Source organism: Myotis lucifugus, unplaced genomic scaffold, assembly GCF_000147115.1.
Source record: "Myotis lucifugus unplaced genomic scaffold, Myoluc2.0 scaffold_115, whole genome shotgun sequence".
In the NCBI taxonomy this organism is placed as follows: domain Eukaryota; kingdom Metazoa; phylum Chordata; class Mammalia; order Chiroptera; family Vespertilionidae; genus Myotis; species Myotis lucifugus.
The window spans coordinates 134835-149262 of NW_005871163.1; the positions used below are offsets into that span (position 1 = coordinate 134835).

The 14428-nt window shown below is 48.6% G+C and overlaps 1 long non-coding RNA gene across 1 annotated transcript in view; it reads right to left on the reverse strand.

The window, feature by feature from the left end:
• LOC111826963 overlaps positions 1-6678 on the reverse strand; it is an 8827-nt gene extending 2149 nt beyond the window's left edge. The window contains exons 1-2 of the long non-coding RNA XR_002830415.1: positions 6575-6678; positions 6009-6010 (exon numbers count right to left, since the gene is read on the reverse strand). This is a non-coding gene — a long non-coding RNA (uncharacterized LOC111826963). The remainder of the gene's footprint in view (positions 1-6008; positions 6011-6574) is intronic.
• Between the last annotated feature and the right edge of the window lie 7750 nt (positions 6679-14428).

Sequence of the window (14428 nt, forward strand, 5' to 3'; positions counted from 1 at the left end):
AAACATGCTCAAAGTCACTGATTGTCTGAGAAATGCAAATCAAAATGACAATGAGGTACCATCTCACACCTGGCAGAATGGCTATCATCAACAAATCAACAAACGACAAGTGCTGGTGAGAATGCGGAGAAAAAGGAACACTGTGCACTGCTGGTGGGAATGCAGACCACTGGGCACACCAGCCAGGGAGAGCCTATACACTTTTTGACAAAGCCACTTTGAGTTGGATTTCTGTCAATTAGCTCCTGGTGGGAATGCAATTAGGAAAACTGTTGGGTGGTATCTATGAAAACTGATGATATGCATACCCCGTGACTCAGCAATTCCACTCCTAGACATATGCCCAACAGAAACAGAAACACTTGTGCTAGAGAGTAGTCCTAGAAGCACTATTTCTAACAGCCCCAAATGGAAACAACCCGAATACCCATCAACAGGATAATGGATAAATAAATGTGGTATATCTATACAATGGAGTGCTACACAGCAATGAGAATAAACAATCTATAAGTATATGTAATAATATGATTGAATCTCACAGGCATTAGATGGAGGTAAAGTGCATACTGTCCATTCCCTTTCTGTGGACTTTAAGAACAGGCAAAACTCATCAATGGTGACAGAAGTCAGAATAGCTGACATGGGAAGTAGTAAAAGAGAAGTAGGAAAAGGAGCATGAGCAGGAGCAGATCCCTGTTGTAGGGAAGTTTTTGTGCTTCCTTTGGAAATTAGAGTCCTGCAAGGAAGCGTTTTATTCTTCTTCTAAGCGATCTGGACAGCTCTGAGCTACAGACTCAAAAATACTGACGGGGAAAGAGGGGGGCAAGGAGAACGGATCCCCAGGGTCCCGCTCCTATCTGACTCATAGGGTCACATCAACGAACTCTCTCTTCCATGAGCAATTTTCTCTGTAGCATGCCATGCTACTTGACAGCATTTTACCCACAGTAAAATTTCCTTCAAAATTGGAGCCAGTTCTCTCAAAGCCTGCCACTGCTTTACCAACCAAGTTTGTGTCATATTCTAAATCCTTTGTTGTCATTTCAACAATCTTTATAGCATGTTCACCAGGAAAAAAAAAATGATGCTAACAGACTTGTTCAATGCAGGATTGCCACAAATTCTCAATGTGTAAAAAACACAATATCTGCACAGCATAATAAAGTGTAGCACAATAAAATGAGGTATGCCTGTGTTTTCTTTGTATATAGAACGCTGGGTTGGAGGGGTTTTTTTTTGTTTGTTTTGTTTTTTTCATCACTTCAAAACATTGTTTCACTTCCTTTTAACCTCCACAGTTTCTGATGAGAGGTTGACAGTCTTTCAAATAAATTTTCTATATGCTTTTTTTTCTCTAACTACTTTCAGAATTAATTTATTTCTCTTTAAAGACAAAGTTTATAAGTGTGATTATCATGTATCTGGGAGGCAATTTCTTTACATTTATCCTATTTGGGATTTGCTGAGTTTCTTGAACCTATAAATTTGGAGAAGTTTTCAGCCATTATTTTTCTATTATTATTTCTTGAGTTGCATTCTTTCCTCTCTCCTAGGACTCCAATGGCATGAATGTTTGATATTTTGTTACTGTACCACAGGTCCCTGAAACTGTTCAAATTTTTCAATTTTTTATATCTCCATTGTTCAAACTGAATAATTTCTATTGATCTGTCTTCGAGTTCACTGACTCTTTCCGCTGTCAACTCCATTCTGCTATGGAGCCTATTCAGTTATTTCTAAATTTTGGTTATCATATATTTTAGTTATATCATTTCTATTTTGTTCCTTTTTGTATCTTCTATATCTTTGTTGAGACTTTCTATCTTTTCGTTCATTGCAAGAGTCTTCACCCTTACTTCTTGGAATATATTTATAACAGCTGCTTTAAAGTAGTTTTCTGATAATTTCAAAATTTGTGTTATCTTAGACTTGACATTGTCTTTTTACTGTGAGTTGAGATTTTTCTATTTCTTCATATCCCAAATCATTTTAGATTGTATCCTGGCCATTTTGAATACCATGTTATGTAACTCTGGGTCTCATTTAAACACTAAAAAGAACGTTGATTTTTTTTTTTTTATGTTAGCCGACGTCTGACATAGGCTAGGTACAGGTCGTAAGTTTTAACCCACTTTCTGGGCTCTGTTTCCAATATCGGCTCAGGTTTCACAGCCTTTTGCAATTCTGTTCAAATGTGTCCTACACGTGTAACCCCAGTGGCCAGTCAGGCCTGGTGGTCTGCCCCATAGCTCTGCTCTCACAGCCTGTCACGTTCTGTTTGGGATCAGACCAATGCGTTTGCAGTTTGGAAGTGATCCCAGAGGTTCACACACAACGTTATGGGATCACTCTTCTGTGCTTCTCCTTTCCACAATCACCCAACACTTTTAGGCTCCCCAGGGCCTCCCTGGCCAGGCTCCCAGCCAGAAATCTCAGGCTTTAGTTTCTCAGCTTTTCTATTACTTCTTATGACTGTATCTGTCCAGGGATAAGTAGGAGGAGGACAAGGGGGGTGGGGGGAGGGGAAGCAACCTGCCCATTCTCTTGGGTTCACATCTCTTCTGGTAAGAGACAAGATTTCCTTTCCCTCAGAATATCAGGCACCGACTTGGCTGATACATTCTGCCATTACCATTGCCACCGCCACCACCGTAAGACTGTATGGAGGCTGGGATGGGAGATGACAGCGGAAAAGAAAAAAGAAACAGGAAAATTTCCCCGTCTCTCTGATCCTAAGGAGCCTTTTCCTACTCTTCAGACCAGAAAGAGAGCTCCTTTTGCTCCCATGAAGTTCTTTCTGTCTCTACCTAGGGCACCCTTCCAGGTTTTAGGCTGCATTTGAGTCCAGGCCAGGCAATACTGTAGGGGGAGGGAGTCAGGAAAGGGAAACTCATCCCAGTTCAGTTGTATTTCAAATTCTTTTTCTCTCTTCAAACTACTGGCTACTATTTAATTTTCAAGTGGTCAGAGAGCTGGTTCATACCTCCCATCCAGGGTTTATAATTGTGTTCAGTGGGAGACATATATGTTTACGCTGTCTTTCTCAGAACCAATCTTTCATCTGTGGGGTTTTAATTTCAATTATATTTTTTTATTTCTAGACTAGAAGCCTGGTGCATGAAATTCGTGCATAGGTAGGGTCCCTAGGCCTGGCCGGCAATCAGGCCTGATCAGGATCCCCACCTTCCCGCCTCCCTGCCTCCTCCCTCCCTCACTCCCTCAGCACCCTGCCACCTCTGCTGGTCGCCCACCATGTTCCACGCCACCCCCTGGTGGTCAGCACACATCATAGCGAGTGATCAAACTCCCGTTCGACCGGTCAAACTCCTGAGGGGACACTTTGCATATTAGCCTTTTATATCTATGTATATAAAAGCCTAAGCGACTAACCGACCAAACAACCAGAATACCCGGAACGACCAGTCGACCAGTAGCTATGATGCGCACTGACCACCAGGGGGAAGACACTCAACACAGGAGCTGTGGTGGTCTGTGCGCTCCCACAGCAGGAGCGCCGCTCAGCTGACCAATCTGTCCCAACGGCCCACCAGCCAGGTGGCAGCCACTCACTCCCTCAGTAGTCCTGCAGGTCCAATCTCGAGAGAATGGGCCAGGCACCTACAGACCAGCGCTGCCAGCACAATCCTGACAGCGCCACCGCCAGCCTCCTGAAAGTCAGCCTCGGGCACCATGGCCACTTCCCCTCCCTAGACGCTCCGCAAGGAAGAAACAATATAAAAGCGGCCTCCAGGTGGCTCCCAACAACCAACGCAAACGTCAGCGGGAAGGATCCGGATCCTGGGCCCACATGGGCGTCCCACCAACCACCCGGAGGGCTGATCGCGTCATCTCCCCCCCCACCCCACTCCCCTCAGGACCCCACCCGTGCAGGCCTCTAGTATATAGATATTGTACTTGGGTTTTTTTCAAGCTCATCCAATCAGTTTTGATACTCTCTCTCTCTCTTATTCTTCTGTCAGACACTCAACCACCTCTTTAATTTCTTTAAGAAACCACACATAATTATTTTATCTTCTATAACAGATCATTCCAATATCTTCAGTGGTTGTTGGTCTGATTCAGCAATATTGTTTCTGCTGACTCTCATTTCATGTAGCTTATTTCCTCTTCTGTTTAATGATTTTTTATTTTTATTTTTTTGTGTGACCTCCTGTTCCTTGGAAGTTTATCTGTGATAATTCCTAAAGCCTAGATTTAAAGTGTGTTCCTCTGGAGCATTAGCAATTGCTTTATCAGGCATCTGGGGAACTGCGCTTTTTATTTTTTTTTGCCAGTTGTTTGTTTGCTTGTTTATTTGTTTGTTTGTTTGTTTGTTTTTAGGAGGGGAGCTCAGGGAGCAATATAGTGTGAATTTGGGTGCCACACCCACTTAAAACTTAGAAACTCTCAGGAAAGATCTTTCTTTTCTCTGCTCCAACCCTAGTGAAGTCAGAGGCAGCTAAATCTCTGTGGCTCTTCTTTTTTCTAGCCCTTGGGAATCCTAGCTTTATGCAGCTGGGATCTAGCTGTTTCTAGCTGTCTTTCTATGTCCCACCTTGCTTGGACCCCAAGAATTATCTTCTGTGCCATGCGCTGTGTGGCCTGTTAAACCCAGACTTTGGGCCACAGGGATAGGCAGGCATCCTTCGGGTAAATGCTGGCTCCAAAACGTGTTCACCTCTGTGGACTCAAGCTTTCTTGATGCTTCTGAAAATGACATTTCCCTCGCTTTCTCTCATCTAAGTTACGTTTTTAAAATATTTTTTTAAAATTTATGCAGCATTTTAGGTGTTCTACCCCAGGGGATATTTCTCTCTGTACCTGCTGGAAATGGCATCTTTGACTTCTGCTAGGAGAGTCCACTCGGATCACAGTTCCTGTGATAGCTAATAACCTTATTTTTATTGTCCCCACCTAATTTTGTATTCACCACTGATTATATTTTCCTCCCTCTTTCTCCTTTCCCTTTTCTGGCTTGGCCAACTTTCTCTTTATTCCTTATTTCAAATCCCATCACCACCACCATCATTACTTACTTACTTAGAAATTCTACTCTGCTTTTCAATTTTGCAGCTGGTTTTGCCTGTTAACTTCTCCCCAACCCTTTTAGAAATCTTTAGAATCTTTTTATTCTCTACTCTCCAAAATGCGTTCCCCTCCATGGATTTGCTGGTGACCTAGACCAGCCCTGTCCAGTGAACTTCCTGCAGTGATGGAAGTGTTCTGTGTGTGCTCCGACCAACACAGAAGCCACTGGCCACGTGTAGCCACTGAGCACTTCAAAGGTGACTGGAGCCACTGAGGAACTAAATGTTTGGTCATATTTAATTTTCATTAATTTAATGTAAGGAGCCGCATGTGACTAGTGGCTACCACATTGGACAGTGCAGACTTTGATGATTTCATTTCTGACTTTTAACACATGTCTCCTGACAGCATGGCTTTCTTTGTTTGAAGAATCCCTACTTAACACTACAAATTATTAACCACATTGTCATAATTCATTCTGATTTAACTATATGCGTCTATTCCTTCCGACTGTTTTCCTGAGTACTTTCTCATCCCCTGTTGAGATCGCTCTTTCTAACCCAGTTTTCATATCTCCTTAGTACTTCGTTCAATCCTTGTGTGCCCCTCAAAATTACCCTAACAGAATTAAGGTATCTCGGGATTAAGACTCTTGGGTCACAAATCTTTTCCCTAACAGCCTGTAGAAGTTTTACTGTCCAGTATTGCAGATGTAAAAAATCAATGCTAGTTTGATTCTCTTTGAAATCCCCTGCATGAACCTGTATGATGTTCCCTTTACCCTGGGGTGGCTGGTAAGAATCTCAGACCACAGACTGAGGAATATGAGGAGAATAACTGCTTATCTAACTGAATTCCCTTTACCCTGGGGTGGCTGGTAAGAATCTCCGACCACAAACTGAGGAATATGAGTGTGGGCGGGGGAGCCCAAGGAGGACCTAGTTCCTGGTCCTTTGCCACGTTCCTTGTCCACCAAAGACGTCTCGACATCAGACATTGGTGCCCACCAGCTACGCCTTGCCTTCCTCTGGGCTCCACCTCAGCCTCTCCGAGTCCTCCTGCCCTCCGTGCCTTGACTGTGCCACACTCTTGGGCACAACAAAAGCACACTGCCACGTGCACCCCATTCCGGGCTGTGGGAAACCCCTTAGGCACACAGGAGCCTCCTGCTGCTCCTGGGAGCTCTGGGAGGCCCTATCAGGCCCATGTGCCCGGATGTGCCCAATGAACAATGTCCACTTCTGCTCCAGGACCTGTCACGACACAAGCTACACCAGGGCGCAGCGCCTCCCCATTCGTAGATCCCTAGGCCGATCTGGGCGATCCATCTCTCCTCTCACTTCCCCTGTGGGTCTCCTCCCTCCCCAGCTCATTAATCTTTATTTGGTTTGGGAGCCATAGAGAGAGTGAGTAGCAAAGGCTGGATTCAAATTCAGATGTCCAGACATGCAAGACAGGCCCCTCCCAAGCCTGCAGTGAGCGTTCACAAAGCAGACGCCCTGCCCCGTGCAGAAGCTGCCTGGGAACCCCTCGGGCAGGGACTTACCTGCCAGACAGGAAGTATTCGATAACTGCTATTGGAAGAGGTTGAGGCCACCCAGGCAGAAGGTGTGCGATGCTTTCCCACTCTTCACGCGAGGCTGAGTCCCCACTGTGGGCCTGACACTGACCCCTGCTTGACCCGTCAGCCAGGGAGCTGTGAGGAGTGGGGCTGGGGAAGGGATGAAGTTAAGAGATGAATGTGTGTACCCCAGCATGTTGGATAGCACAGTCACATCACAATGATTGATGCCAGATGCTGTGCTCAGAGCTTTCTGACTCCTCACATTACCTTTTCCAGAACGAAAGAGTCTTCTCCAGTCCCCTTTTATAGATGGGGAAACTGAGGTTTCGAGAGATTGGGTCACTTGCCCAAAGTCACACAGCAGGTAACTGGAGAAGCTGGATCCAAATCAGCTTGAAAGTGGAGGCCCAAACCTCCACACCACACAGCCGCTGCTCCACCAGCTGTGTGACGCTACCCACTTGACAGAGGAGGGAACTGAGGCCAGAGGAAGGAAAGAACTTGCTCAAGTCAGTGGGAGACCGGGACCCAAACTCAAGACTAGAGCCTGGGCTGTTTAACCTCAGTGGTCCCTGCCATAAGGGAAGACAGATCTGGATGTTTGTGCCCTGGGGTGGCGGCCATCAGTACACCTGGTGCCCGTCCCGGCCAGCAGAGGTCAGCCTTTCGGGGTGAGCAATAGCAAGGCAGGCCCACACGGTCACTCCTGGAGACCAGGCAGTGTGCAGGCCCCAGCACGGAGGTAAACGAGCCCCTGGCTGTGTCATGCTGCGAGGATACGAGGATACGTTTTGCAAGAGAGTCTCACCCCCCTCACCCCCCTGCCAGTGCCCACACCCCACAGTGCTCACCTGCACTTCAGCCAGCAGGCTCAAGGCCCTGCTGAGTGGGTAGCCAGGAAAGTGTCTCCGCCCTCTGACCTAGTTGATTGGGCGAGAACTGGGCACCCGACTGGGCTGGGCCAATCAACTTCTTTCTCTCCTGATTTCACAGGAAGTGCATCTCCCTCCCTGCAGCTGTGGGCCTGGGCGTCCTGAGGCCAGGCTGGTGGGAGGAGGCCCCGCCAGGCAGAAGGCCGTGGTGGCCGTGAGAAGACCCCTAAAGATCTCTGACTGTGGGGAGCAGAACTGACCCACGGCTTCAGCAGCTGCGCTCTGGGCCTTAAAGGTCAGTAAGTCCACCTGCCTCGTTCTACCTGTGAGGAAACTGAGGCTCAGAGAGGGGGTGGTGTGGTCACGGTGAGGGAGGGAAGGAGTGGCCATATCAACAGCTGGCCTTGGACAGATGGCTCTTCACCTGCAGTTTGCAAGGCAGCAGCACTAAGACTGAGAAAGAGGCACCCTTCCCCGACCGGCATTCACGGGCTCCGCTGGCCAGTGATGGGCACGGCCAGAATATGGAGCAGACCCATTCCCAGGACGGGCGGCACCTTCTGACAGGCACCTGGGCTAGAGGGCCAAACTTCCTTAAAACTGCTCTGCAATTCAAAATGCGTCCGCTCAGCCTGCCTTCTTCCCTCCCTTCTCCCCTTCACCTGGTTCAGATCAGCAGCTAGGCCTGAAGCGCTGCAGCCTCCCCAGCCTCGTCCCCATTCCCCTTCACAAATCTGCTCTCTAATAAACCGCTTGCACATTCAATCCTGTCTCGGTATCTGCTTCTCAGAGAAGTGGGATGAATTCCAGGCCTCACCCTGCAGGCCAGTCCTGGCTCCAGGACCACCCTGTGTCTTCCTGAAGTGATAGGACATCCATGGGACACACACCAGCTGGGACAGTGGACAGTGGGAGCTGGTCCTCATCCTGCCCAGGACCCGTTACTCCCTAATGCACAGACTCAGGGAATGCTCCCCTCCTGGGACCCAGGTGCCACCTTACCCTGGAGCCACTGCAGCCGCTCCCATCTCAGACAATCCCAGTTCTGGGACTCCTCCTACGTCAGTGGTGAATGTGTGGGTGTGAGATAGGTTGGAAGCAGAGCAGAAAGGGACAGTTATATATTCATTTGTGTCTTATGATCCAGGAATTCATCAAGCACCCACTATGTGCAAGGCACAGTGACAGCAGAGTACTCCAGGAATGGCACGAGGTTTGGAGACGCTTGGAAAGGAAGAATTGAGTTGGAGTATTCCCCACTCAGAGCTGTGTGATGTTGAGCAAGTTACTTAGCCTCTCTGATCCCATTTCCTCATTGATAAATGGATTGTGTGAGAATTTCATGCTTCAGAAAACAACAAAGTGGCAATCACAGATTTCTACAAATAGCCAGAGGTTCTATTGTTAGGGCTGCATTATTACTCTGTCCTTGAAGGAAAGAGCCAGCAGTACCAGGGTCTGATCCTTCATGCTGAGCACCTAGAGACCAGCCTCCTACACATTGTCAGTAGCTGGAGCCTGTGTTCTGGCCAGTCACTCGCATGCTGAAGGTCTGGCCCACGACTCATGCCTTTCTCCTCTACCAACAGACCTCCTTCCATGAGAGCAGCTTCTACTGGCTAAAGACGAGGGCACAGAGAAGGTGGAGGAGAGGAGCAGGAGCCAGGGCCCTGCAGAGGATGGCCTGGCCACCAAAGGAAGGACTTAGATGTGAAGCAGACGTAGAACCAGTCCTCAGGATGGGCTGTGGAACTGGACATCTCTGACCTGAGTTACCTGGTTAAACACTATAAACGCTCTACATTCCAGGAGACAGATGTAGACGAAGTGACCAGCAGATTCTGAGGAAGGAGAGCTCAGACCCAAATGGAAAAGTCAAGGAGGAGGTGGCATTTACCAAGCCCTAAAAGATTCTGGGGGGACTAGAGACGGTGGGAAACTCTGAGAAAAAGAACCAGTACGAGCAGAGGCTGGGAGATGGGAAAGGATGAGAGAGCGTCCCCCTGGAGTGGGACAAAAAAAGGAGAAAAGTTAAAAACTACGCCATAGGAGTGACAAAGCAGGAGTCAGCTTCTGGAGGACCCTAAATACCCTGGCCAGGTGTCTGACACTTACCCTGCTCAGCAGAGGGGCCACAAGGATGGTATTTTGAGCACAGGAATAATGCTCCCACGTGTACTGGCGAGATGGGTGGCCCAGGCAGACCCCAGAAAGATTTGCCAGCCCTTGCCTTTATTTTATACTAGAGGCCCAGTGCACGAATTCGTGCACGGGTGGGGCCTGGCTGGCCTGCCCTGATTGGGCTGGCCGGGCTGGCCAGGGCACGGGCAGTTGGTGGGCTGACCCCACTTCTGATGGGGGGCAGGGGGCTGACTGGGGTGGGGCCAGCTGGGAGGAGGGGTCGAGGGCAGTTGGCTGGCCAGCCCCGCACCCTGGTCTAATTCCCGGTCGAGGGGACAATTTGCATATTAGCCTTTTATTATATAGGATGCCCCATCTCTCTGTGTTGTGTGTGTTTTTTAAGATTTTTTTTTTTTTTAGAGAGAGAGAGAAAGGGAGGGAGAGGGAGAGAGAAACACCGATGTGAGAGCAAAGCATTGATTGGCTGCCTCCCACATGCCCCCCACTGGGGATTGAGCCCCCACCCTGGGCATGTGCCCGACTGGGAATCCAACTGGCAACCTTTTGGTACATGGGACAGCACCCAATCAACTGAGCCACACTGGCCAGGGCTCTGTCTGTGTTTTAATCAGGGGGTGAGAGTTAGGAAAGCTATGCATTCTATATGTCATGAGCCTTTCACGCATCTCCTATGTAACCACTCCCAATACACAGGCACGCTCACACTCACATGCACTGACTAATACACCGACCCATTCCCAGATTGCATGGCCAACATTAGCCACCAGAGGGCGCCTCCAACACCCCAGCAAAGCCAGAGTCTAACACTGGGCTGAGAACCAGCCCTAAGCAGAAGGGGCCGTAGAGATCAACAAGTCCAACCTGCTTCATTTTACACGTGGGGAAACCAATGCACAGAGGGCAGGGTGCTCTGGTCAAGGTGAGGCAGAAGGGAGTGGCCACCTCAACAGCTGGATCTGAGCAAATGGCTCTTAAACTGCAATTTGCAAGTCAACAGAATTAAGACCGAGAAAGAGACACCCCCACATGCCAGCACATACGGCATTCACATCCCCACTTCTCCGGAGAGGTTCTCCTCACCAGCCACCGCAGTGCCTGCCTTTCCACCAGTAGAGGGTCACTCTTTTAGATTAAAATACACCATGTCCAACAACCTCTGTGTGAATGTCCTGGTACATGTCCCGCAAGGTGACAGATCGCATCTTCGGGCCCTGAGGTGGGAGGTCCACACTCTTACTAGGATCCCACTGCAAGCTGGGAGTGGGGCAAATCTCCCTCCTTTTCCCGAGCGCTGGAACACCTCTTCTCTGAGAGGGAGGCCCTGAGAGTGAGGTCCCTTCACCCTCCTATGTCACTTTCCCTGGAAACTTTCCCAGGTTTCTCTCCACCCTGTTCTCCACAGCTCTCTGGACCCACCCCTGCCAGCCCGCCACCCACCGCAGTTCAGATGAGTATCTGTTCTGATGTCCTCAGCCCTGGCCTCTGGGAGCCCCTCACGGTAAAGGACTGTGAGCTGGTGCCTGGCTCACTGCCTGGCCCCCTCCAGCCGCGCTGCTGAATGTCTCCTCGCTGCTGTTCGATGGGAGGAGACGGCGCAGTCCCACAGAGTCGGGGCTGAAATCAGGAGACCTGTGCTCTATTCCCAGTCCTGCTACAAACTGCTGGAGGTGCGTCCCTCCCGCTCTCCAAGGCCTCCCTGTGTTCTTTCTGGCCCTTAAGAGAAATGAATGGCCGAGGCACCCCTGGGATCCCTTCCCACTCAGACGTTCTGAATCGGAGGTTTAACTTACAAGGGCCCTTCAGAGAAAAGCCAGTCCTACTAGTAGACGATTCCCAAGCCAAGAGAGTGGCCCTTCCTTCCACCACTATAGGACCACCACCTCCCATTCCTTGAACTACCTCCTGTAAACAGCAGGGGGCAGGAGCTCTTCAGTGTGCGGAAGTGAAAGAATCGCACAGATGCTTGCAAGGAGGCTGCTATTGCAGACAATGCTCTCAAACTCAGAGCCGTAATTCCAAGAATTATTAACTTGAATTTTCTGATGGTTATGAGGTCTTTGAGATTCTATAGAATCCATTCTAATGGTGGACCTTGAATGGAAACTGGCAGCAGTGGAGAGGTTGGAGATTTTGGAAAACATTCAGGAGCCCTTCAGCTTTGCTTGTCAGGGCCTATGCCCCAGGCTGGTTTGGCCTTTAAGGTCCTAAACCCCCAGCTGCCCGAGCCCCCACCTCTTCCTAGGCCCTGCAGGCTCCTCCCTCTTGACCGCTGATACACGGTCACATGAGTTCCTTTTTAAAGTAAACACAGGGCAAGCTGCTGCCTGAGGATACGCTCTGGACGGTAACTGGAAATGGGCCATGGCTTTCAGTCTTTGTCTGCCAGGGGTTGGGTCGAAGGGGTGGGAGGTGAGGGTGGGGCCTCAGGAGACCTGCCAGCCACCGGGCCAGCCCGAGGCCTGCAGTTAAGAGACCTCAGGGAGAAGAGGTGGAGGCAGAGCTGAGTCTGGCCTCAACCTCCTTGCGGACAGCTGAGCCTTCACGAGGCAGGGGCTCACAGGTATGAGGACTTCGTGAGCCCCAAATTCTCCCTCCTCCTGCTCCTCGTCTTCGCCGCCTCCTCCTCAAGCACACGGTTGCTTTTCAGGAGGGTGGAACACAACTCTGGGAATCAGGAGGAACAAGGCTGGTCCCCACCCCTGTCGTCTGACACGTCACTTCCCTTACCTGGGCCTCAACTATCCCATTGGTAAAATAGGGACAAGAGCCGCCGCCCCGCCCAGCACATCAGAACTCCCATGTTCCTTCAAGCTCCTGAGCCTTTGCCGATGCTGTTCCCCTGCCCGGATGGCCTCTTCCCAGGCTCCCAGTGGCAAACCCCTGCTGTCCTAACGCAGCCGAGCAGCCTCCCCAGCATCACCCTGCTGCTGGTGTGCTTAATTTGGGGGTGGGAGTAAAGCACCCACAGAACTCCCCTGAACAGGGAGGTCCATTTCAGTATTATCTGCAATAAAATAAAGTTAGGATTTGAATGTCCACAATTAGGAAAAATAGTAACAATGATGATGATGACAATGTTTGACACTCACCAAGTGCTTACCATGCATATGATTCACAACTAACCCTCACAAGGAACTTACAGGGAAGCAATTACTATTCCATTTGACAGATGAAGAAACTGAGGCACAGAGAGATTAAGTGGTAGAGGTAGGACATGATTCATTCATTTCATGGCATATTACACGGTCATTTAACATCATGATGATGTGCTGAAATCCAACACCATGAGGAAATATGTATGATATAATGTTAAGGGATATGCATATATATATATGTATGCATAAAATAGAATATATAAAAATAAAATATTTTTTAAAAGACAGGTGAATAAAAATACAACAAAATGACCACAGTGGTTTACTCTGTGTAATGGGTTATTTTTATGTTCTTCTTTCTTCTCTGCATTTTCCACACTTTTTTACAATAAGCAGACACCCTTTTAAATTGGGCATCAAATACTGTCTGCAAGCAATTTGAAAGGGGCAAACCTGACCCAGTTAGGTCTGAAGAGAATGAGAGGGGTGAAGAAACCTTGATCCTGAAGGTGCTTTTCCACGCTTCCCTCTGACTTGGCTTCCCAGGCTGAAAGGTTGTTTTATCCTAACAAGATTCATTCATTCATTCATTCATTCATTCCCTCCCTCGCTCATCAGGTGCCAGGCATGTGGAGGAAGATACAGAGATAATCAGACTTAACCTGTCCTTCACTGAGCGGAGACTGGGGGGTCACTGAGTGGCAGGAGAGGGGTCAGGGCGCAAAGGACCCCCGGGGAAGAGGGAAGTCTGTGATCTGTCGAAGGCCGTGCAGCCCTCAGGGCCACCCTGTTCATAGCCGTATCCCCAGCATCCAGCAGCCTGAGATGAATGAATAAACAAATGACCAAATAAAGAAATAAGACAAATGGTCAACTGGGGGGAAATACCTGAAAGTTTATCACAGAGAAGGCACTAATGCTTCTAATTTGTAAAGAGTGTCTAAACACGGGGAAGGAAAAAACCAACACACTCCTAGAAAAGTGAGCTAAAAATCTTACCAGACAATTCACAGAAAGAGAAACGCAAAAAGGCCGTCACCATTGGAAAGATGATCAACATTGCTCAAATAAAAGAAATGCAAATTGAAGATACCATTTCCCACCTATCAGATTGGCAACAGTCCAAACGTTTGGCAGCGCATTCTGCTGGGGAGGGAGTGGGGAGACCAGCGCTCCTCTACGTAGCTGATGGGGATGCAAAATAGTGCAATCCCTTTGCGGAACATTTTGGCAAAAGCCAGCAGAATTGTGAGTATATTCAACCTGTGACTCGGGAATCCCATTGCTGGGAATCTACTCCAGCAGATAGACCGAAAGATGTGAGCAGAAGGGTTGTTATTGCACCTCAATTAGTAAAAGCAAAAGACTGAAAACAAGGAAGAGGTCCATCAGCAGGGACTGTGGCTGGCAGCACAATGGAGGGTTCCAGCTGTAAAGGAGAACAAGGGAAATCTTGATAGGCTGACTGCTGCAGGCGGGATCACAGGCGAACCATGAATAAAGCAAGGGGAGGACAGTGGGGGGAGGGACACAAATACATATGCACATATGTATGTATTCTATATATACCAGTATGTGTGTATAGATCTATATAGATCAGTATGTGTGTATAGATCTATATAGATCGGTGAAAGGATAAAGCACACTTTTTAAAAATAAATAGTTATGGGGAGGGGGAGCTTTCTAAATACTATTTTTTATTTTTTTAATCCTGATCCAAGGATATT